The following is a 24,064-nucleotide window of genomic DNA, read 5'->3' on the forward strand; positions in this document are numbered from 1 at the left end:
CACTACCCACCAGTACCTGTGGATAGTGCGGGAGAAAACAAGTGACAGTTTTACTTTTAAGTTTTCTTACCTCCCCCTCCCTCACCATTCCCCCTTTTACCTGCTTTTTATAGTTTTTTTTCCTTTCCTGGCTGCGCTTCGGCAGGCCAGGTCAGGCGGCGGGTCTTGCGGTCTGTGGTCAGTGAAACAGATAAGTGACGTCCTCTCCCGGGTTCTCTGCGCGGCATCAGTGACGTCACTTTTCATTTCCTGTAGTCGCCGCACTCCAAACTCTGACTCGCGGCGGTTACAGGAAATGAAAAGTGACTGCACTGATGTCGCGCAGAGGAGCCGGGAGAGGACGTCCCTCATCTGTTTCACTGACCGCAGCCCGCAAGACAGCCGAAGCGCAGCCAGGTAAGGAAAATTTAAAAAAAACTATGAAAAGCAGGGAAAAGGGCGAATGATGAGGGAGGGGAAGCATAGGAGCCGTTGGCTGTCCAGGCATGCTGGGAGATGTAGTTTTGCAACATCTGGAGGTCCACGGGTTGAAGACCACTGGCATAGGAGGAACATGGTGGGGGGATGATGAGACAGGGGGAAATGGTGAGGGAGGGGGAAATGATGGGGGGATGATGAGACAGGTTGGGGGGATGATGAGACAGGGGGAAATGATGGGGGATGATGAGACAGGTTGGGGGGATGATGAGACAGGGGGAAATGATGAGGGGGGGAATGATGGGGGCATGATGAGACAGGTTGGGGGGGATGATCAGACAGGGTGGGGGGATGATGACAGGGGAATGTTGGGGGGACATGATGAGACAGGGTGGGGACATGATGAGACACGGGGAAATGATGAGGGGGGGGAATGATGGGGGACATGATGAGACAGGGTGGGGGGATGTTGATACAGGGGGAAATGATAGTGGGGGGAGGCACTAAATGCTTAATGTCTGTATGGCTAGTGGTGGTCTATGACAGGGGGAATTGATGAGACATGGGAGGGATGATGAGACATGGGGGGTGGCGATGAGAGGGGTAAATGTGGCACAGGGACTGATAAAAGCGAAGGAATGATGTGGCACTGGAGGGGACGGGACCAAACTGATGTGTGGAAGAAAACAAAGTTGGGTGGATGATGTGGCATTTAGTCCAAGTCATTTATTTTACATTTTATTTTTTTACTTAAATTTCCCTGTTAAAATGGGGGTGCGTGTTATACTCCAGTGCATGTTAAACGCCGATTAATATGCTGTTTATATATATATATATATATAAATATAAATGTATATATATATATATATATATATAAAATATATATATATATATATATATCTATATATATATATATATATATATATATATATATATATATATAGAAACAGACCTCAAGGTATAGAATTGATTGAAGACTAGAGATATCATTGGTTGTACATAAAATAAATAATTTTATTGTATGCTAATTATTAAAACGATATATTACACTAAAGTCTGAACAGGGCCCTTGTCGCAGACTTATAACATACAGGGCGTGAACTATAAAAATAAGTATGATATATAAAGATATAAAATAAAAAATAAAAATGCATATATAATCACCATATGAATTGGTATCCTGACACCAAACTCCGTCTGTGTCCTTATGGTAAAAACCCGTCTGCGTGAATGTCAGACAATGCTTCTGTGTAGGTTGGCACGGGATGTACCCGGCCACAATGATGAATATTACCTGCAGTCACAAGTCCTCTGGATGGGCCCTCAGGACGGTAAGGGACATTTCTCCGCTTGTGGCTTAGTTGCACTAAGATGCCGGCTGACTGGCACAGATCTGCGTCCGGCCCAATATTGGGAGCTGAGATCAGGCGGCAGAGAGGGTGTAAGTGCTTGCGGAGAGCCAATGCGATACTTTGTATCAGGGTCCTCGTGCTGTAGATAGTATTATAAGCTCGCTCTTCCTCACACAGTGGTACCCAAATATGGGGGTTCCAGCGCAAAAATACTCTATGATTGCTGTATGGACATATATTGACTAATTTATGGTGTCAGGATACCATTTTATATGGTGATTATATATTCATTTTTTCATTTTACATTTGTATATTTTATATTATTTATTTTATGTACAACCAACAGGGGTGTTGCTGGGGGGGGGGGGGGGGTAGGGGGGGTTAACGGGCTACAGCCCCAGGTCTCAGGTCGGAGTTTTTCTTTTTTTTTTTCTTAATTTTTTTTTTTAATTATTAATGCCGCTGCTTTAAGACAGCAGTGGCTTACATCGGACCCCAAGTCCCACAATATCGGGCAGCTGCCGAGGCTGTTGGGAGCAGAAGTTCCCTGAGCAGGCACGCATGCCTGCTCCTAGCCTGCAACTGTCAGTGTAATAAAATTTATTGCGTCCTGGAAAAATCACACCAGCGCCAAGTGAGGGCAAGGAGTGATGGCCAGCGTATTCAGCGCTGTCTCCGACCTGATCCCCAGACCCTGATGAGTGGTGGTGATCTCCAGATGATGGCATGATAGAGGTGTCATGTGGGTATGTATTTTAGATGTATGCATGACAGATGTATGTATGCATGTATGATAGATGTGTGTATGTATGATAGATGTATTCATGCATGTATGGTAGATGTGTGCATGCATGATAGATGTATTTATGCATGTAAGATGTATGCAAGTTTGTATGATAGATGTATGCAAGTATGAATGTAGGATAGATGTATGTATGATGTGTGTACGCAATGATATATGTATGTATGATAGGTGTGTGTATGTATTTGTGTATGACTGTCTGTCATACATACACCAGCCATAAACACATCTATCATGCATCATCTGGAGGAGGAGGAAAGAGGAATCTGGAGGAGGAAAGAGGAGCCTGGGGAAAGACTAAGGGGTTTGGATGAAGCAGACAGAGGAGTCTGGAGGTGGCGGACAGAGGGGTCAGGAGGAGGTGGGGCAGAGGAATCTGCAGGAGGAGAACAAAGAGGTCTGGAAGAGTAGAACAGAGGGGTCTAGAGGAGGAGGCAGACAAAGGGGTCTGGGCAAGGGGGCAGGGACAGAGCGGTCTGGAGGTGTAGGACAGTGCAGGGGTGGGATTCAACCGAAATTAAAAAAAAAAAAACAATGCGTGGCAGTATTATTATTATGGGTACAGTGTGTGGCAGAGGGCACAGTTTCTGGAAGGGTTATATTAAGGAGTAAAGAGTATGGCATGGTTAAAGGGGTAGTCCAGTGGTGAAAAACATATCCCTTATCCTAAGGATAGGGGATAAGTTTAAGATCGCGGGGGTCCGACTGCTGGGGCCCCCCCGCGATCTCTCTGTATGGGGGCCAGGCTCGCTGGCCAGATAGTGGGTGTTGACCACCGCAGGAAGCGGAGATTGCCGAAGGCAGAGCTCGGGCTCTGCCATAGAGTTGTATTGAGGGAGCGTGTCAGCCGCCACGTTGTGCGGTGGTCAACATGCCCCCTTCCTGCGGGCTGTCTGGGCCCCGTACAAGAGATCGTGGGGGGTCCGACCGCTGGAAGCCCCCGGCAATCTCCTGTACGGGACCCTGACAGCCCACAGGAAGGGGGCGTGTTGACCACCGCACGAAGTGGCGACCGACACGCCCCCTCAATACATCGCTATGGCAGAGCCGGAGATTGCCGAAGGCAGAGCTCCGGCTCTGCCATAGAGTTGTATTGAGGGAGCGTGTCAGCCGCCACTTTGTGCGGTGGTCAACATATGTATTTTTGTAGGGCTCGGGTTGGGGTTATTTTATAAATTGTTTATTTTTAACTTTCTTTAGACAGGATCCATGCAGAATACATTGCCATCTATGAGGACGGCAATATACCCGTAGAACCTCCTGCAGTATATATTCCGGCTGGATATTCCTCAGTGTGAACCTAGCCTTTTATTTTCTATAAAGAAGATTTTTAACAGTGATTTTCAGATCGCTCTTATAATACACTGCACTGCTATTAAAGTGCAATGTATTACGCCCTAAAGTAAACTTGTAAACTCTTCGGTCAGTCGATTCTATTCTATTAAATATTGGAAAAGGGGATTCCTACAAATGAAAAACAGAGTATGGGGATCATAAATGATCCTAATCTCTGTACCTGAGATATGGTTGTGTTATAAAAGAAGCTGTCTATAGATGATATACTTATAAACAACACATATATCTTCATGTATAAGGTAGAGACTATCACATCTCTGCAGGTCTAGATGTTACATCTAGCCTGATTGTTATCAGTAATTAATATAAATATTAATTACCTGTCTCGGGGTTCCTTTCTTGCAGCTGACGGGGGTATGTCTCACGTTCAACTTCTCACCGGGCATCAGTCACCTATAAAAAGACACAGGTATGATAACATGTTCCTGATACATGCTACAGACGCTTATATATATAACACTCTAGGGACAGAACTACTTATCTCAGGAATTATGAAACTGCATCCGAAAAAGGAACAAAACATTTCAATAATTTTTGTAAATGTTTTATGCCTCTAAACATTATACTGAAGGTGTTAAATATCTTTTGGTTTTGTTCTCTATAAATATATATATTTTGCGGGTGTAGGGGTTGATGGTTTTATGAATTGTTCGTTTTTTATTTTTAACTTTGTTTAGATGTAATCTGTGCAGAATACATTGCCATCTATGAGGATGGCAATGATCCAGTGGAATTTTCATCCATAATTATTCCGGATTAAAATTCCTGAGTGGGAACATAGCCCTTAATTTTTTTTAAAGAGAGCAATTAAGAGTGATCTTTTGATCGCTCATATATTACACTGCACTGGAATTAAAGTGCAGTGTATTATGCTTTTCAGCATTATGTTTACAGGCTATGAATTGTCATGGCTTTAGTCAGTTTTATATTTTTTTGTTTTGTTTTATTTTTTGGGTATCTTTTCCCATTTATTTTTATTTTTTTTTTATAATTTTATATTTGAAGCAAAATTATTATTATTTTTATTTATTTATTTTTTTCTATCCATAACAATTCTGCCTTTCTGTATCTTTTTTGTGGGGGAGGGGTCATAAAAACATTTTATGTAACTTTTATTTTATACCCGTATTACCTGGAAAACTTTCACTTGTTTTCTCCCGCACTATTGACAGGTACTGGTGCATAGTGCGGGAGACGCTGATTAAAATGAGCCCTACCTTGTCAGTATCTGCGCCGCCGTTCACCCCCAATTGTAGTTTTATTATGTGTTGGAATCTTCCTGTAACTGGCATGGGTGGGGCTTCGGCGCTCAACTGGCACTGACGTCAGCGGCGCTTATGAATATTCATCCCCCCTCCCTCCAGTTCTCCCTCTCTTTGACGCTCCTAACTGGGAGGAGGGGGGATGAATATTCATAAGCGGCGCTGACGTCAGTGCCAGTTAAGCGCCGAAGCCCCACCCGTGCCAGTTACAGAAGATTTTAACACATAATAAAACTACAATTGCGGGAGAACGGCGGCGCAGATCCGGACAAGGTAGGGCTCATTTTAATCAGCGTCTCCCGCACTATCCACCAGTACCTGTGGATAGTGTGGGAGAAAACAAGTGACAGTTTTACTTTTAAGTTTTCTTACCTCCCCCCTCCCTCACCATTCCCCCTTTTACCTGCTTTTTATAGTTTTTTTTTCCTTTCCTGGCTGCGCTTCGGCAGGCCAGGTCAGGCGGCGGGTCTTGCGGTCTGTGGTCAGTGAAACAGATAAGTGACGTCCTCTCCCGGGTTCTCTGCGCGGCATCAGTGACGTCACTTTTCATTTCCTGTAGTCACCGCACTCCAAACTCTGACTCGCGGCGGTTACAGGAAATGAAAAGTGACTGCACTGATGCCGCGCAGAGGAGCCGGGAGAGGACGTCCCTCATCTGTTTCACTGACCGCAGCCCGCAAGACAGCCGAAGCGCAGCCAGGTAAGGAAAATTAAAAAAAATTATGAAAAGCAGGGAAAAGGGCGAATGATGAGGGGAAGCATAGGAGCCGTTCGCTGTCCAGGCATGCTGGGAGATGTAGTTTTGCAACATCTGGAGGTCCACGGGTTGAAGACCACTGGCATAGGAGGAACATGGTGGGGGGATGATGAGACAGGGGGAAATGGTGAGGGAGGGGGAAATGATGGGGGGATGATGAGACAGGTTGAGGGGATGATGAGACAGGGGGAAATGATGGGGGATGATGAGACAGGTTGGGGGGATGATGAGACAGGGGGAAATGATGAGGGGGGGAATGATGGGGGCATGATGAGACAGGTTGGGGGGGAAGATCAGACAGGGTGGGGGGATGATGACAGGGGAATGTTGGGGGGACATGATGAGACAGGGTGGGGACATGATGAGACAGGGGGAAATGATGAGGGGGGGGAATGATGGGGGACATGATGAGACAGGGTGGGGGATGTTGAGACAGGGGGAAATGATAGTGGGGGGAGGCACTAAATGCTTAATGTCTGTATGGCTAGTGGTGGTCTATGACAGGGGGAAATGATGAGACATGGGAGGGATGATGAGACATGGGGGGTGGCGATGAGAGGGGTAAATGTGACACAGGAACTGATAAAAGGGAAGGAATGATGTGGCACTGGAGGGGACGGGACCAAACTGATGTGTGGAAGAAAACGAAGTTGGGTGGATGATGTGGCATTAAGTCCAAGTCATTTATTTTACATTTTATTTTTTTACTTAAATTTCCCTGTTAAAATGGGGGTGCGTGTTATACTCCAGTGCATGTTAAACGCCAATTAATATGGTATTTATATATATATATATATATATATATATATATATATATATAAATATAAATGTATATATATATATATATATATATATATATATATATATATATATATATATAAAATATATATATATATATATATATATATATATATATATAGAAACAGACCTCAAGGTATAGAATTGATTGAAGACTAGAGATATCATTGGCTGTACAGAAAATAAATAATTTTATTGTATGCTAATTATTAAAAAGATATATTACACTAAAGTCTGAACAGGGCCCTTGTCGCAGACTTATAACATACAGGGAGTGAACTATAAAAATAAGTATGATATATAAAAATATAAAAAATAAATAAAAAATGCATATATAATCACCATATGAATTGGTATCCTGACACCAAAGTCCGTCTGTGTCCTTATGGTAAAAACCCGTCTGCGTGAATGTCAGACAATGCTTCTGTGTAGGTTGGCACGGGATGTACCCGGCCACAATGATGAATATTACCTGCAGTCACAAGTCCTCTGGATGGGCCCTCAGGACGGTAAGGGACATTTCTCCGCTCGTGGCTTAGTTGCACTGATATGCCGGCTGACTGGCACGGATCTGCGTCCGGCCCAATATTGGGAGCTGAGATCAGGCGGCAGAGAGGGTGTAAGTGCTTGCGGAGAGCCAATGCGATACTTTGTATCAGGGTCCTCGTGCTGGAGATAGTATTATAAGCTCGCTCTTCCTCACACAGTGGTACCCAAATATGGGGGTTCCAGCGCAAAAATACTCTATGATTGCTGTATGGACATATATTGACTAATTTATGGTGTCAGGATACCATTTTATATGGTGATTATATATTCATTTTTTCATTTTACATTTGTATATTTTATATTATTTATTTTATGTACAACCAACAGGGGTGTTGCTGGGGGGGGGGGGTAGGGGGGGTTAACGGGCTACAGCTCCAGGTCTCAGGTCGGAGTTTTTCTTTTTTTTTCTTAATTTTTTTTTTTTAATTATTAATGCCGCTGCTTTAAGACAGCAGTGGCTTACATCGGACCCCAAGTCCCACAATATCGGGCAGCTGTCGAGGCTGTTGGGAGCAGAAGTTCCCTGAGCAGGCACGCATGCCTGCTCCTAGCCTGCAACTGTCAGTGTAATAAAATTTATTGCGTCCTGGACAAATCACACCAGCGCCAAGTGAGGGCAAGGAGTGATGGCCAGCGTATTCAGCGCTGTCTCCGACCTGATCCCCAGACCCTGATGAGTGGTGGTGATCTCCAGGTGATGGCATGATAGAGGTGTCATGTGGGTATGTATTATAGATGTATGCATGACAGATGTATGTATGCATGTATGATAGATGTGTGTATGTATAATAGATGTATGCATGCATGTATATATGTATGATAGATGTTTGTATGATATTTGTTTGCATGTATAATAGATGCATGTAATTATGTATGATAGATGTGTGTATGTATGATAGATGTATTCATGCATGTATGGTAGATGTGTGCATGCATGATAGATGTATTTATGCATGTAAGATGTATGCAAGTTTGTATGATAGATGTATGTAAGTATGAATGTAGGATAGATGTATGTATGATGTGTGTACGCAATGATATATGTATGTATGATAGGTGTGTGTATGTATTTGTGTATGACTGTCTGTCATACATACACCAGCCATAAACACATCTATCATGCATCATCTGGAGGAGGAGGAAAGAGGAATCTGGAGGAGGAAAGAGGAGCCGGGGGAAAGACTAAGGGGGTTGGATGAAGCAGACAGAGGAGTCTGTAGGTGGCGGACAGAGGGGTCAGGAGGAGGTGGGGCAGAGGAATCTGCAGGAGGAGAACAAAGAGGTCTGGAGGAGTAGAACAGAGGGGTCTAGAGGAGGAGGCAGACAAAGGGGTCTGGGCAAGGGGGCAGGGACAGAGCGGTCTGGAGGTGTAGGACAGTGCAGGGGTGGGATTGAACCGAAATTTAAAAAAAAAACAATGTGTGGCAGTATTATTATTATGGGTACAGTGTGTGGCAGAGGGCACAGTTTCTGGAAGGGTTATATTAAGGAGTAAAGAGTATGGCATGGTTAAAGGGGTAGTCCAGTGGTGAAAAACATATCCCTTATCCTAAGGATAGGGGATAAGTTTAAGATCGCGGGGTCCGACTGCTGGGGCCCCCCCACGATCTCTCTGTATGGGGGCCAGGCTCGCTGGCCAGATAGTGGGTGTTGACCACCGCACGAAGCGGAGATTGCCAAAGGCAGAGCTCGGGCTCTGCCATAGAGTTGTATTGAGGGAGCGTGTCAGCCGCCACGTTGTGCGGTGGTCAACACGCCCCCTTCCTGCGGGCTGTCGGGGCCCCGTACAAGAGATCGTGGGGGGTCCGACCGCTGGAAGCCCCCCGCAATCTCCTGTACGGAACCCTGACAGCCCACAGGAAGGGGGCGTGTTGACCACCGCACGAAGTGGCGGCCGACACGCCCCCTCAATACATCGCTATGGCAGAGCCGGAGATTGCCGAAGGCAGAGCTCCGGCTCTGCCATAGAGTTGTATTGAGGGAGCGTGTCAGCCGCCACGTTGTGCGGTGGTCAACACGCCCCCTTCCTGCGGGCTGTCGGGGCCCCGTACAAGAGATCGTGGGGGGTCCGACCGCTGGAAGCCCCCCGCAATCTTCTGTACGGAACCCTGACAGCCCACAGGAAGGGGGCGTGTTGACCACCGCACGAAGTGGCGGCCGACACGCCCCCTCAATACATCGCTATGGCAGAGCCGGAGATTGCCGAAGGCAGAGCTCCGGCTCTGCCATAGAGTTGTATTGAGGGAGCGTGTCAGCCGCCACTTTGTGCGGTGGTCAACATATAAACATATGTATTTTTGTAGGGCTCGGGTTGGGGTTATTTTATAAATTGTTTATTTTTAACTTTCTTTAGACAGGATCCATGCAGAATACATTGCCATCTATGAGGACGGCAATATACCCGTAGAACCTCCTGCAGTATATATTCCGGCTGGATATTCCTCAGTGTGAACCTAGCCTTTTATTTTCTATAAAGAAGATTTTTAACAGTGATTTTCAGATCGCTCTTATAATACGCTGCACTGCTATTAAAGTGCAATGTATTACGCCCTAAAGTAAACTTGTAAACTCTTCGGTCAGTCGATTCTATTCTATTAAATATTGGAAAAGGGGATTCCTACAAATGAAAAACAGAGTTTGGGGATCATAAATGATCCTAATCTCTGTACCTGAGATATGGTTGTGTTATAAAAGAAGCTGTCTATAGATGATATACTTATAAACAACACATATATCTTCATGTATAAGGTAGAGACTATCACATCTCTGCAGGTCTAGATGTTACATCTAGCCTGATTGTTATCAGTAATTAATATAAATATTAATTACCTGTCTCGCGGTTCCTTTCTTGCAGCTGACGGGGGTATGTGTCACGTTCAACTTCTCACCGGGCATCAGTCACCTATAAAAAGACACAGGTATGATAACATGTTCCTGATACATGCTACAGACGCTTATATATATAACACTCTAGGGACAGAACTACTTATCTCAGGAATTATGAAACTGCATCCGAAAAAGGAACAAAACATTTCAATAATTTTTGTAAATGTTTTATGCCTCTAAACATTATACTGAAGGTGTTAAATATCTTTTGGTTTTGTTTTCTATAAATATATATATTTTGCGGGTGTAGGGGTTGATGGTTTTATGAATTGTTCGTTTTTTATTTTTAACTTTGTTTAGATGTAATCTGTGCAGAATACATTGCCATCTATGAGGATGGCAATGATCCAGTGGAATTTTCATCCATAATTATTCCGGATTAAAATGCCTGAGTGGGAACATAGCCCTTAATTTTTTTTAAAGAGAGCAATTAAGAGTGATCTTTTGATCGCTCATATATTACACTGCACTGGAATTAAAGTGCAGTGTATTATGCTTTTCAGCATTATGTTTACAGGCTATGAATTGTCATGGCTTTAGTCAGTTTTATATTTTTTTGTTTTGTTTTATTTTTTGGGTATCTTTTCCCATTTATTTATTTTTTTTTATAATTTTATATTTGAAGCAAAATTATTATTATTTTTATTTATTTATTTTTTTCTATCCATAACAATTCTGCCTTTCTGTATCTTTTTTGTGGGGGAGGGGTCATAAAAACATTTTATGTAACTTTTATTTTATACCCGTATTACCTGGAAAACTTTCACTTGTTTTCTCCCGCACTATTGACAGGTACTGGTGGATAGTGCGGGAGACGCTGATTAAAATGAGCCCTACCTTGTCAGTATCTGCGCCGCCGTTCTCCCCCAATTGTAGTTTTATTATGTGTTGGAATCTTCCTGTAACTGGCATGGGTGGGGCTTCGGCGCTCAACTGGCAATGACGTCAGCGGCGCTTATGAATATTCATCCCCCCTCCCTCCAGTTCTCCCTCTCTTTGCCGCTCCTAACTGGGAGGAGGGGGGATGAATATTCATAAGCGGCGCTGACGTCAGTGCCAGTTAAGCGCCGAAGCCCCGCCCGTGCTAGTTACAGAAGATTTTAACACATAATAAAACTACAATTGCGGGAGAATGGCGGCGCAGATCCGGACAAGGTAGGGCTCATTTTAATCAGTGTCTCCCGCACTATCCACCAGTACCTGTGGATAGTGCGGGAGAAAACAAGTGACAGTTTTACTTTTAAGTTTTCTTACCTCCCCCCTCCCTCACCATTCCCCCTTTTACCTGCTTTTTATAGTTTTTTTTTCCTTTCCTGGCTGCGCTTCGGCAGGCCAGGTCAGGCGGCGGGTCTTGCGGTCTGTGGTCAGTGAAACAGATAAGTGACGTCCTCTCGCGGGTTCTCTGCGAACTCTGACTCGCGGCGGTTACAGGAAATGAAAAGTGACTGCACTGATGCCGCGCAGAGGAGCCGGGAGAGGACGTCCCTCATCTGTTTCACTGACCGCAGCCCGCAAGACAGCCGAAGCGCAGCCAGGTAAGGAAAATTAAAAAAAACTATGAAAAGCAGGGAAAAGGGCGAATGATGAGGGAGGGGAAGCATAGGAGCCGTTGGCTGTCCAGGCATGCTGGGAGATGTAGTTTTGCAACATCTGGAGGTCCACGGGTTGAAGACCACTGGCATAGGAGGAACATGGTGGGGGGATGATGAGACAGGGGGAAATGGTGAGGGAGAGGGAAATGATGGGGGGATGATGAGACAGGTTGGGGGGATGATGAGACAAGGGGAAATGATGAGGGGGGAATGATGGGGGCATGATGAGACAGGTTGGGGGGGATGATCAGACAGGGTGGGGGGATGATGACAGGGGAATGTTGGAGGGACATGATGAGACAGGGTGGGGACATGATGAGACAGGGGGAAATGATGAGGGGGGGGGAATGATGGGGGACATGATGAGACAGGGTGGGGGATGTTGAGACAGGGGAAATGATAGTGGGGGGAGGCACTAAATGCTTAATGTCTGTATGGCTAGTGGTGGTCTATGACAGGGGGAAATGATGAGACATGGGGGGTGGCGATGAGAGGGGTAAATGTGACACAGGAACTGATAAAAGGGAAGGAATGATGTGGCACTGGAGGGGACGGGACCAAACTGATGTGTGGAAGAAAACGAAGTTGGGTGGATGATGTGGCATTTAGTCCAAGTCATTTATTTTACATTTTATTTTTTTACTTAAATTTCCCTGTTAAAATGGGGGTGCGTGTTATACTCCAGTGCATGTTAAACGCCGATTAATATGGTATTTATATATATATATATATATATATATATATATATATATATATATATAAATATAAATGTATATCTATATATATATAGATATATATATATATATATATGTATAAAATATATATATATATATATATATATATATATATATATATATATATATATATAGAAACAGACCTCAAGGTATAGAATTGATTGAAGACTAGAGATATCATTGGCTGTACAGAAAATAAATAATTTTATTGTATGCTAATTATTAAAAAGATATATTACACTAAAGTCTGAACAGGGCCCTTGTCGCAGACTTATAACATATAGGGAGTGAACTATAAAAATAAGTATGATATATAAAAATATAAAAAATAAATAAAAAATGCATATATAATCACCATATGAATTGGTATCCTGACACCAAAGTCCGTCTGTGTCCTTATGGTAAAAACCCGTCTGCGTGAATGTCAGACAATGCTTCTGTGTAGGTTGGCACGGGATGTACCCGGCCACAATGATGAATATTACCTGCAGTCACAAGTCCTCTGGATGGGCCCTCAGGACGGTAAGGGACATTTCTCCGCTCGTGGCTTAGTTGCACTGATATGCCGGCTGACTGGCACGGATCTGCGTCCGGCCCAATATTGGGAGCTGAGATCAGGCGGCAGAGAGGGTGTAAGTGCTTGCGGAGAGCCAATGCGATACTTTGTATCAGGGTCCTCGTGCTGGAGATAGTATTATAAGCTCGCTCTTCCTCACACAGTGGTACCCAAATATGGGGGTTCCAGCGCAAAAATACTCTATGATTGCTGTATGGACATATATTGACTAATTTATGGTGTCAGGATACCATTTTATATGGTGATTATATATTCATTTTTTCATTTTACATTTGTATATTTTATATTATTTATTTTATGTACAACCAACAGGGGTGTTGCTGGGGGGGGGGGTAGGGGGGGTTAACGGGCTACAGCCCCAGGTCTCAGGTCGGAGTTTTTCTTTTTTTTTCTTAATTTTTTTTTTTTAATTATTAATGCCGCTGCTTTAAGACAGCAGTGGCTTACATCGGACCCCAAGTCCCACAATATCAGGCAGCTGTCGAGGCTGTTGGGAGCAGAAGTTCCCTGAGCAGGCACGCATGCCTGCTCCTAGCCTGCAACTGTCAGTGTAATAAAATTTATTGCGTCCTGGACAAATCACACCAGCGCCAAGTGAGGGCAAGGAGTGATGGCCAGCGTATTCAGCGCTGTCTCCGACCTGATCCCCAGACCCTGATGAGTGATGGTGATCTCCAGGTGATGGCATGATAGAGGTGTCATGTGGGTGTGTATTATAGATGTATGCATGACAGATGTATGTATGCATGTATGATAGATGTGTGTATGTATAATAGATGTATGCATGCATATATATATGTATGATAGATGTTTGTATGATATTTGTTTGCATGTATAATAGATGCATGTAATTATGTATGATAGATGTGTGTATGTATGATAGATGTATTCATGCATGTATGGTAGATGTGTGCATGCATGATAGATGTATTTATGCATGTAAGATGTATGCAAGTTTGTATGATAGATGTATGTAAGTATGAATGTAGGATAGATGTATGTATGATGTGTGTACGCAATGATATATGTATGTATGATAGGTGTGTGTATGTATTTGTGTATGACTGTCTGTCATACATACACCAGCCATAAACACATCTATCATGCATCATCTGGAGGAGGAGGAAAGAGGAATCTGGAGGAGGAAAGAGGAGCCGGGGGAAAGACTAAGGGGGTTGGATGAAGCAGACAGAGGAGTCTGGAGGTGGCGGACAGAGGGGTCAGGAGGAGGTGGGGCAGAGGAATCTGCAGGAGGAGAACAAAGAGGTCTGGAGGAGTAGAACAGAGGGGTCTAGAGGAGGAGGCAGACAAAGGGGTCTGGGCAAGGGGGCAGGGACAGAGCGGTCTGGAGGTGTAGGACAGTGCAGGGGTGGGATTGAACCGAAATTTAAAAAAAAAAACAATGTGTGGCAGTATTATTATTATGGGTACAGTGTGTGGCAGAGGGCACAGTTTCTGGAAGGGTTATATTAAGGAGTAAAGAGTATGGCATGGTTAAAGGGGTAGTCCAGTGGTGAAAAACATATCCCTTATCCTAAGGATAGGGGATAAGTTTAAGATCGCGGGGTCCGACTGCTGGGGCCCCCCCACGATCTCTCTGTATGGGGGCCAGGCTCGCTGGCCAGATAGTGGGTGTTGACCACCGCACGAAGCGGAGATTGCCGAAGGCAGAGCTCGGGCTCTGCCATAGAGTTGTATTGAGGGAGCGTGTCAGCCGCCACGTTGTGCGGTGGTCAACACGCCCCCTTCCTGCGGGCTGTCGGGGCCCCGTACAAGAGATCGTGGGGGGTCCGACCGCTGGAAGCCCCCCGCAATCTCCTGTACGGGACCCTGACAGCCCACAGGAAGGGGGCGTGTTGACCACCGCACGAAGTGGCGGCCGACACGCCCCCTCAATACATCGCTATGGCAGAGCCGGAGATTGCCGAAGGCAGAGCTCGGGCTCTGCCATAGAGTTGTATTGAGGGAGCGTGTCAGCCGCCACGTTGTGCGGTGGTCAACACGCCCCCTTCCTGCGGGCTGTCGGGGCCCCGTACAAGAGATCGTGGGGGGTCCGACCGCTGGAAGCCCCCCGCAATCTCCTGTACGGGACCCTGACAGCCCACAGGAAGGGGGCGTGTTGACCACCGCACGAAGTGGCGGCCGACACGCCCCCTCAATACATCGCTATGGCAGAGCCGGAGATTGCCGAAGGCAGAGCTCCGGCTCTGCCATAGAGTTGTATTGAGGGAGCGTGTCAGCCGCCACTTTGTGCGGTGGTCAACATATAAACATATGTATTTTTGTAGGGCTCGGGTTGGGGTTATTTTATAAATTGTTTATTTTTAACTTTCTTTAGACAGGATCCATGCAGAATACATTGCCATCTATGAGGACGGCAATATACCCGTAGAACCTCCTGCAGTATATATTCCGGCTGGATATTCCTCAGTGTGAACCTAGCCTTTTATTTTCTATAAAGAAGATTTTTAACAGTGATTTTCAGATCGCTCTTATAATACGCTGCACTGCTATTAAAGTGCAATGTATTACGCCCTAAAGTAAACTTGTAAACTCTTCGGTCAGTCGATTCTATTCTATTAAATATTGGAAAAGGGGATTCCTACAAATGAAAAACAGAGTTTGGGGATCATAAATGATCCTAATCTCTGTACCTGAGATATGGTTGTGTTATAAAAGAAGCTGTCTATAGATGATATACTTATAAACAACACATATATCTTCATGTATAAGGTAGAGACTATCACATCTATGCAGGTCTAGATGTTACATCTAGCCTGATTGTTATCAGTAATTAATATAAATATTAATTACCTGTCTCGCGGTTCCTTTCTTGCAGCTGACGGGGGTATGTGTCACGTTCAACTTCTCACCGGGCATCAGTCACCTATAAAAAGACACAGGTATGATAACATGTTCCTGATACATGCTACAGACGCTTATATATATAACACTCTAGGGACAGAACTACTTATCTCAGGAATTATGAAACTGCATCCGAAAAAGGAACAAAACATTTCAATAATTTTTGTAAATGTTTTATGCCTCTAAACATTATACTGAAGGTGTTAAATATCTTTTGGTTTTGTTTTCTATAAATATATATATTTTGCGGGTGTAGGGGTTGATGGTTTTATGAATTGTTCGTTTTTTATTTTTAACTTTGTTTAGATGTAATCTGTGCAGAATACATTGCCATCTATGAGGATGGCAATGATCCAGTGGAATTTTCATCCATAATTATTCCGGATTAAAATTCCTGAGTGGGAACATAGCCCTTAATTTTTTTTAAAGAGAGCAATTAAGAGTGATCTTTTGATCGCTCATATATTACACTGCACTGGAATTAAAGTGCAGTGTATTATGCTTTTCAGCATTATGTTTACAGGCTATGAATTGTCATGGCTTTAGTCAGTTTTATATTTTTTTTGTTTTGTTTTATTTTTGGGTATCTTTTCCCATTTATTTTATTTTTTTTATAATTTTATATTTGAAGCAAAATTATTATTATTTTTATTTATTTATTTTTTTCTATCCATAACAATTCTGCCTTTCTGTATCTTTTTTGTGGGGGAGGGGTCATAAAAACATTTTATATAACTTTTATTTTATACCCGTATTACCTGGAAAACTTTCACTTGTTTTCTCCCGCACTATTGACAGGTACTGGTGGATAGTGCGGGAGACGCTGATTAAAATGAGCCCTACCTTGTCAGTATCTGCGCCGCCGTTCTCCCCCAATTGTAGTTTTATTATGTGTTGGAATCTTCCTGTAACTGGCATGGGCGGGGCTTCGGCGCTCAACTGGCACTGACGTCAGCGGCGCTTATGAATATTCATCCCCCCTCCCTCCAGTTCTCCCTCTCTTTGCCGCTCCTAACTGGGAGGAGGGGGGATGAATATTCATAAGCGGCGCTGACGTCAGTGCCAGTTAAGCGCCGAAGCCCCGCCCGTGCCAGTTACAGAAGATTTTAACACATAATAAAACTACAATTGCGGGAGAACGGCAGGGCAGATCCGGACAGGGTAGGGCTCATTTTAATCAGCGTCTCCCGCACTATCCACCAGTACCTGTGGATAGTGCGGGAGAAAACAAGTGACAGTTTTACTTTTAAGTTTTCTTACCTCCCCCCATCCCTCACCATTCCCCCTTTTACCTGCTTTTTATAGTTTTTTTTTCCTTTCCTGGCTGCGCTTCGGCAGGCCAGGTCAGGCGGCGGGTCTTGCGGTCTGTGGTCAGTGAAACAGATAAGTGACGTCCTCTCCCGGGTTCTCTGCGCGGCATCAGTGACGTCACTTTTCATTTCCTGTAGTCGCCGCACTCCAAACTCTGACTCGCGGCGGTTACAGGAAATGAAAAGTGACTGCACTGATGCCGCGCAGAGGAGCCGGGAGAGGACGTCCCTCATCTGTTTCACTGACCGCAGCCCGCAAGACAGCCGAAGCGCAGCCAGGTAAGGAAAATTTAAAAAAACTATGAAAAGCAGGGAAAAGGGCGAATGATGAGGGAGGGGAAGCATAGGAGCCGTTGGCTGTCCAGGCATGCTGGGAGATGTAGTTTTGCAACATCTGGAGGTCCACGGGTTGAAGACCACTGGCATAGGAGGAACATGGTGGGGGGATGATGAGACAGGGGGAAATGGTGAGGGAGGGGGAAATGATGGGGGGATGATGAGACAGGTTGGGGGGATGATGAGACAGGGGGAAATGATGGGGGATGATGAGACAGGTTGGGGGGATGATGAGACAGGGGGAAATGATGAGGGGGGGAATGATGGGGGCATGATGAGACAGGTTGGGGGGATGATCAGACAGGGTGGGGGGATGATGACAGGGGAATGTTGGGGGGACATGATGAGACAGGGTGTGGACATGATGAGACAGGGGGAAATGATGAGGGGGGGGAATGATGAGGGGGGGAATGATGGGGGACATGATGAGACAGGGTGGGGGATGTTGAGACAGGGGGAAATGATAGTGGGGGGAGGCACTAAATGCTTAATGTCTGTATGGCTAGTGGTGGTCTATGACAGGGGGAAATGATGAGACATGGGAGGGATGATGAGACATGGGGGATGGCGATGAGAGGGGTAAATGTGGCACAGGGACTGATAAAAGGGAAGGAATGATGTGGCACTGGAGGGGACGGGACCAAACTGATGTGTGGAAGAAAACGAAGTTGGGAGGATGATGTGGCATTTAGTCCAAGTCATTTATTTTACATTTTATTTTTTTACTTAAATTTCCCTGTTAAAATGGGGGTGCGTGTTATACGCCAGTGCATGTTATACGCCGATTAATATGGTATTTATATATATATATATATATATATATATATAAATGTATATATATATATATATATATATATATAAATATATATATATATATATATATATATATATATATATATATAGAAACAGACCTCAAGGTATAGAATTGATTGAAGACTAGAGATATCATTGGTTGTACATAAAATAAATAATTTTATTGTATGCTAATTATTAAAAAGATATATTACACTAAAGTCTGAACAGGGCCCTTGTCGCAGACTTATAACATACAGGGAGTGAACTATAAAAATAAGTATGATATATAAAAATATAAAAAATAAATAAAAAATGCATATATAATCACCATATGAATTGGTATCCTGACACCAAAGTCCGTCTGTGTCCTTATGGTAAAAACCCGTCTGCGTGAATGTCAGACAATGCTTCTGTGTAGGTTGGCACGGGATGAACCCGGCCACAATGATGAATATTACCTGCAGTCACAAGTCCTCTGGATGGGCCCTCAGGATGGTAAGGGACATTTCTCCGCTCGTGGCTTAGTTGCACTGAGATGCCGGCTGACTGGCACGGATCTGCGTCCGGCCCAATATTGGGAGCTGAGATCAGGCGGCAGAGAGGGTGTAAGTGCTTGCGGAGAGCCAATGCGATACTTTGTATCAGGGTCCTCGTGCTGGAGATAGTATTATAAGCTCGCTCTTCCTCACACAGTGGTACCCAAATATGGGGGCTCCAGCGCAAAAATACTCTATGATTGCTGTATGGACATATATTGACTAATTTATGGTGTCAGGATACCATTTTATATGGTGATTATATATTCATTTTTTCATTTTACATTTGTATATTTTATATTATTAGTTTATGTAAAACCAACAGGGGTGTTGCTGGGGGGGGGGGGAGGTAGGGGGGGTTAACGGGCTACAGCCCCAGGTCTCAGGTCGGAGTTTTTCTTTTTTTTTTTCTTAATTTTTTTTTTAATTATTAATGCCGCTGCTTTAAGACAGCAGTGGCTTACATCGGACCCCAAGTCCCACAATATCGGGCAGCTGCCGAGGCTGTTGGGAGCAGACGTTCCCTGAGCAGGCACGCATGCCTGCTCCTAGCCTGCAACTGTCAGTGTAATAAAATTTATTGCGTCCTGGACAAATCACACCAGCGCCAAGTGAGGGCAAGGAGTGATGGCCAGCGTATTCAGCGCTGTCTCCGACCTGATCCCCAGACCCTGATGAGTGGTGGTGATCTCCAGGTGATGGCATGATAGAGGTGTCATGTGAGTATGTATTATAGATGTATGCATGACAGATGTATGTATGCATGTATGATAGATGTGTGTATGTATAATAGATGTATGCATGCATGTATATATGTATTAGGGATGTAAGAAAAAATCGATTCTCGCGATAATCGCGATTTTTTAGGGATGTGGAATTTTTATCTGCGGACGCCCGGAACAGCATGTCATGTCCCGGGCATCAGGAGATAAAAGTTCCACATTTGTGGAGCCGGGCAGGCCGGATCTGACACGGCTATGGAGCGGGCTCCGACTCGTGCCCACTCCGTACTATGCGACCCCTGGCTGATTTCAGTAGCCGGGGGCCGCCGCTAATAGCCAGCATGCGGCAATCGCCGCGGCTGGCTATTAAAGGAGTATCCGGTGTGCACTTTTCTCATTTTATCCTATCCAGGCTGCAAAATAAAACGCACTTTATCTTACCTGCCAACGAGCCCCCGGAGCTCCGGTACAGGTGTTCGGTCCCCGGGCTGTATTCTTCTTACTTCCTGTTAGTCCGGCACGTCACATGGAGCTTCAGCCTATCACCAGCCGCAGTGATGTCCCGCCTCCGCTGGTGATAGGCTGAAGCTCCATGTGACGTGCCGGACTAACAGGAAGTAAGAAGAATACAGCCCGGGAACCGAACACCTGTACCGGACTGTACTGGAGCTCCGCGGGCTCGTTGGCAGGTAAGATAAAGTGCGTTTTATTTTATTTTGCAGCCCGGACGGGATAACATGAGAAAAGTGAGCACCGGAGTACTAGATCGCTGCTGTCAAAGCTGACAGCGGCGTCTATTGGGATCTATGAATGCTCCCAGGTGGGCGATATATCGGGATATATCGCGATGTATCGTCACCTAGACGGTATCGCGATATATCGGGATATATCGAATCGCCACACTGGTATCGCGATTCGAATCGAATCGCCAAATTCTTGGCGATTCACACCCCTAATATGTATGATAGATGTTTGTATGATATTTGTTTGTATGTATAATAGATGCATGTAATTATGTATGATAGATGTGTGTATGTATGATAGATGTATTCATGCATGTATGGTAGATGTGTGCATGCATGATAGATGTATTTATGCATGTAAGATGTATGCAAGTTTGTATGATAGATGTATGCAAGTATGAATGTAGGATAGATGTATGTATGATGTGTGTACGCAATGATATATGTATGTATTATAGGTGTGTGTATGTATTTGTGTATGACGGTCTGTCATACATACACCAGCCATAAACACATCTATCATGCATCATCTGGAGGAGGAGGAAAGAGGAATCTGGAGGAGGAAAGAGGAGCCGGGGGAAAGACTAAGGGGGTTGGATGAAGCAGACAGAGGAGTCTGGAGGTGGCGGACAGAGGGGTCAGGAGGAGGTGGGGCAGAGGAATCTGCAGGAGGAGAACAAAGAGGTCTGGAGGAGTAGAACAGAGGGGTCTAGAGGAGGAGGCAGAATAAGGGGTCTGGGCAAGGGGGCAGGGACAGAGCGGTCTGGAGGTGTAGGACAGTGCAGAGGTGGGATTCAACCGAAATTTAAAAAAAAAAACAATGTGTGGCAGTATTATTATTATGGGTACAGTGTGTGGCAGAGGGCACAGTTTTTGGCAGGGTTATATTAAGGAGTAAAGAGTATGGCATGGTTAAAGGGGTAGTCCAGTGGTGAAAAACATATCCCTTATCCTAAGGATAGGGGATAAGTTTAAGATCGCGGGGGTCTGACTGCTGGGGCCCCCCGCAATCTCTCTGTATGGGGGCCAGGCTCGCTGGCCAGATAGTGGGTGTTGACCACCGCACGAAGCGGAGATTGCCGAAGGCAGAGCTCGGGCTCTGCCATAGAGTTGTATTGAGGGAGCGTGTCAGCCGCCACGTTGTGCGGTGGTCAACACGCCCCCTTCCTGCGGGCTGTTGGGGCCCCGTACAAGAGATCGTGGGGGGTCCGACCGCTGGAAGCCCCCCGCAATCTCCTGTACGGGACCCTGACAGCCCACAGGAAGGGGGCGTGTTGACCACCGCACGAAGTGGCGGCCGACACGCCCCCTCAATACATCGCTATGGCAGAGCCGGAGATTGACGAAGGCAGAGCTCCGGCTCTGCCATAGAGTTGTATTGAAGGAGCGTGTCAGCCGCCACTTTGTGCGGTGGTCAACATATAAACATATATATTTTTGTAGGGCTCGGGTTGGGGTTATTTTATAAATTGTTTATTTTTAACTTTCTTTAGACAGGATCCGTGCAGAATACATTGCCATCTATGAGGACGGCAATATACCCGTAGAACCACCTGCAGTATATATTCCGGCTGGATATTCCTCAGTGTGAACCTAGCCTTTTATTTTCTATAAAGAAGATTTTTAACAGTGATGTTCAGATCTCTTATAATACACTGCACTGCTATTAAAGTGCAATGTAGTACGCCCTAAAGTAAACTTGTAAACTCTTCGGTCAGTCGATTCTATTCTATTAAATATTGGAAAAGGGGATTCCTACAAATGAAAAACAGAGTTTGGGGATCATAAATGATCCTGATCTCTGTACCTGAGATATGGTTGTGTTATAAAAGAAGCTGTCTATAGACGATATAATTATAAACAACACATATATCTTCATGTATGAGGTAGAGACTATCATATCTCTGCAGGTCTAGATGTTACATCTAGCCTGATTGTTATCAGTAATTAATATAAATATTAATTACCTGTCTCGCGGTTCCTTTCTTGCAGCTGACGGGGGTATGTGTCACGTTCAACTTCTCCCCGGGCATCAGTCACCTATAAAAAGACACAGGTATGATAACATGTTCCTGATACATGCTACAGACGCTTATATATATAACACTCTAGGGACAGAACTACTTATCTCAGGAATTATGAAACTGCATCCGAAAAAGGAACAAAACATTTCAATAATTTTTGTAAATGTTTTATGCCTCTAAACATTATACTGAAGGTGTTTAATATCTTTTGGTTTTGTTTTCTATATATATATATATATATATTTTGCGGGTGTAGGGGCTGATTGTTTTATGAATTGTTCTTTATTTTTAACTTTGTTTAGATGTAATCTGTACAGAATACATTGCCATCTATGAGGATGGCAATGATCCAGTGGAATTTTCATCCATAATTATTCCGGATTAAAATTCCTGAGTGTGAACATAGCCCTTACATTTTTTTAAAGAGAACAATTAAGAGTGATCTTCTGATCGCTCATATATTACACTGCACTGGAATTAAAGTGCAGTGTATTATGCTTTTCAGCATTATGATTACAGGCTATGAATTGTCATGGCTTTAGTCAGTTTTATATTTTTTAGTTTTGTTTTATTTTTTGGTTATTCTTTCCCATTTTTTTTTATAATTTTATATTTGAAGCTAAATTATTATTATTATTTTTTTTCTATCCATAACAATTCTGCCTTTCTGTATCTTTTTTGTGGGGGAGGGGTCATAAAAACATTTTATGAAACTTTTATTTTATACCCGTATTACCTGGAAAACTGTCACTTGTTTTCTCCCGCACTATTGACAGGTACTGGTGGATAGTGCGGGAGATGCTGATTAAAATGAGCCCTACCTTGTCCGTCTCTGTGCCGCCGTTCTCCTGCAAATGTAGTTTTATTATGTGTTGGAATCCTCCTGCAACTGGCATGGGCGGGGCTTCGGCGCTTAACTGGCACTGACGTCAGTGCCGCTTATGAATATTCATCCCCCCTCCCTCCAGTTTTCCCTCTCTAACTGGGGGGAGGGGGGATGAATATTCATTAGCGGCGCTGACGTCAGTGCCAGTTAAGCGCCGAAGCCCCGCCCATGCCAGTTACAGAAGATTTCAACACATAATAAAACTACAATTGTGGGAGAACGGCGGCACAGATCCGGACAAGGTAGGGCTCATTTTAATCAACGTCTCCCGCACTATCCACCAGTACCTGTGGATAGTGCAGGAGAAAACAAAGTGACAGTTTTACTTTTAATTTTTCATACCTCCCCCTCCCTCATCATTCCCCCTTTTCCCTGCTTTTTATAGTTTTTTTTTATTTTCCTTACCTGGCTGCGCTTCGGTAGGCCAGGTCAGGTGGGGGGTCTTGTGGGCTGCGGTCAGTGAAGCAGATGAATGACTTCCTCTGCCGGCTTCTCTGCGCGGCATCAGAGACATCACTTTTCTTTCCTGTAGTCGCCACACTCCGAACTCTGACTAGCGGCATTTTCAGGAAATGAAAAGTGACGTCACTGATGCCGCGCAGAGGAGACGGGAGAGGACATCATTCATCTGCTTCACTGACCGCAGCCCGCAAGACAGCCAAAGCGCAGCCAGGTAAGGAAAATTTAAAAAAATATGAAAAAAAGGGAAAAGGGGGAATGATGAGGGAGGGGAAGAACAGCATAGGAGGAACATGATGGCTGGTT

The 24,064-nt window shown here is 44.5% G+C and overlaps 1 long non-coding RNA gene across 3 annotated transcripts in view; it reads right to left on the reverse strand.

The window, feature by feature from the left end:
- Window positions 1–22,413, reverse strand: part of LOC130275690 (uncharacterized) — a 40,641-nt gene extending 18,228 nt beyond the window's left edge. For 2 of the 3 annotated variants that reach the window (XR_008844871.1, XR_008844869.1), the window contains exons 1-2: window positions 15,897–16,713; window positions 10,123–10,195 (exon numbers count right to left, since the gene is read on the reverse strand). This is a non-coding gene — a long non-coding RNA (uncharacterized LOC130275690). Of the gene's footprint in view, window positions 1–3,726; window positions 4,321–10,122; window positions 10,196–15,896; window positions 16,714–22,356 lie in introns of those variants that run through there. The other variant, XR_008844870.1, reaches the window with a different exon arrangement.
- Between the last annotated feature and the right edge of the window lie 1,651 nt (window positions 22,414–24,064).

This window comes from Hyla sarda, chromosome 6 (assembly GCF_029499605.1).
Source record: "Hyla sarda isolate aHylSar1 chromosome 6, aHylSar1.hap1, whole genome shotgun sequence".
NCBI lineage: Eukaryota > Metazoa > Chordata > Amphibia > Anura > Hylidae > Hyla > Hyla sarda.